Raw genomic sequence first — 2,215 nt, 5'->3', positions numbered from 1 at the left:
ATCACAGGTATAACAAATGATCTGGCCTGCGACGCTTTCCTACAAGGAGTAAACGATTACGAGCTGTTAAGGACACTATATGAAAGGGACAGCGTGCCCTCCACCATAGATGAAATCCTGAGAATAGACAAAGTGTATGACACACAAGAAAAGACTATGCCAGTCACGCTGCTAACAGGAAAAAGGAAACACAAAAAAGCCAATATGATAGAGAGCAGCGAAGCTCTAAGGGCAAGAACAGAGGAGTCATTCCAAAAAAGTGACAGGTTAGACTCACGATATGACAGGTCCAGGAGCTCATATTCAAGAAATGAATCCTCTTTTTGGTTAAAGTCATAATACCCAAAACCCGAGTAAACAAAACCTGAGTAAAACGCTGGCAGAAATCCTGACTTCTAAGAACCTGAAACTCAACCCTCCCAAGCCATTGAAAGACGCGCCTAATAAAGACAACAACAAATACTGTGAGTATCACAAGGGCAGTGGCCATGATACTAACGATTGCTATCAGTTGAAGAAGGAAATTGAATACTACGTGAAGACGGGTAAGTTGGCTCACCTGGTTCGGGACATAAAGCAGTGTCCGCCCCCTAACAAGGAAGACGCTGACAAAGGGGCGGGCAAGAGACAACGAGAATTTGAAATGGTTTACGCTGATAAGGGAAAGGGAGCAAAACGGAGTTTCTCCACACTCGAGCCCTGGATGTTGGCAACCATGACAGTAGAACCACGGGTTGAGGATTTACACCTCACCACTGACCCCCTCATCATATCCGCTGCTGTGGGCGACTACAACATGAGAAGGATCCTGTTAGACACCGGGAGCTCTGAAGATATAATCTATGAGCACTGTTTTAATAGGATGCAACCAGAGGAAAAAAAGTTGCTCGAGTCAGTACACGCCCCCATAAAGGGGTTCACTGGTGAAAAGGTTGATCAAATAGGCTAAATCACCATTCCGGTGACATTTAGACTTGCCCCTCGCGAAAGAACCATACTCCTCACTTTCCTTGTGGTATGTGCTGAATCCTACCACAATGTAATAATTAGAAGGTTTATCTAGGGAAATTAGACGCAACCGGTCCAGAAAGGTGGGTGTTGAGCACACGCCACCCCGAGCAAACAGTTACAATAGGAGACGACCTCTCTCTTGAAGTTAAAAACAACTTGACACAATTTCTAAGGAGGAACGTCGATATCTTCGCCTTTGAACACTCTAATATAACCGGGATACCCCGGGATAAAGCAGAACACAGGTTAGCTACGCTCCCAGGCATCAAGCCAGTAGCCCAGGGAAAGCGCAGCATGGCCCCTGATCGAAAAGACGCAGTAACAAAAGAAGTGCGAAAATTGGTCGAAGCTAGAATCCTCCGAGAAACTAAATATCATACATGGGTATCAAACCCTGTTATGGTCAAAAAACCAGATGGCACATGGCGGATATGCATTGACTTCAAAGATTTAAACAAGGCCTGCCCAAAAGACGCTTATCCATTGCCCGATATGGATTTCAAGGTTGACTCTTTGTTCCCTTTTAGGTACAAGTGTTTCATAGATGCCTATAAGGGTTACCACCAGATCAAGATGTCAAGAGAAGACGGATAAAAAACGGCGTTTCACACCGATATAGGCATCTTTTGCTACACCAAAATGCCTTTTGGTCTACGCAATTGATGTGTGTGAAATGCAACATATAAAATACATCAAATAAGGCATAAAACTAACCCTTTTTAAGTACTAATGTTGGAAAAAGAGTGCTTTTGTCTTCCTTTTGTATTTTCAGGATTAAATGAGCTCAAATTCACAAAAGAAGCAAAAAGACAGCTAAATCTAACATAAATACAAGAAAAGGAACATAAGTGGATTGCCCGACCCCTCAACAGCATTCTCCCAAGCAAAATAGAGAAGACAGAAGACTGAACACGCCCCGTGCTCAGCCAGCACGGGGCCGTACCCAAGAAGCAGCAGAAAAGACAAACCTATAGAAGCTTCTATTGCCCACCACGGGGCCGTGTCCAGCGAACACGGGGGCGTGGCGAAAGTACAGCAGGCACATTAATTGTAATTGCGAATTACAATTAATGAGGAGAGAGAGTGTCAGACAGGCACGGGGGCGTGTCCAGCGGACACGGGGCCGTGCCCAGCCTTCTGTTCAGCCTATAAATAGGAGTGCTTGGTTTCATTGCAACTCATCCCTTGACACACCACCTCTCTC

This window comes from Helianthus annuus, chromosome 1 (genome assembly GCF_002127325.2).
Source record: "Helianthus annuus cultivar XRQ/B chromosome 1, HanXRQr2.0-SUNRISE, whole genome shotgun sequence".
In the NCBI taxonomy this organism is placed as follows: Eukaryota; Viridiplantae; Streptophyta; class Magnoliopsida; order Asterales; family Asteraceae; genus Helianthus; species Helianthus annuus.
Note: the sequence above shows the minus strand (reverse complement) of the source record.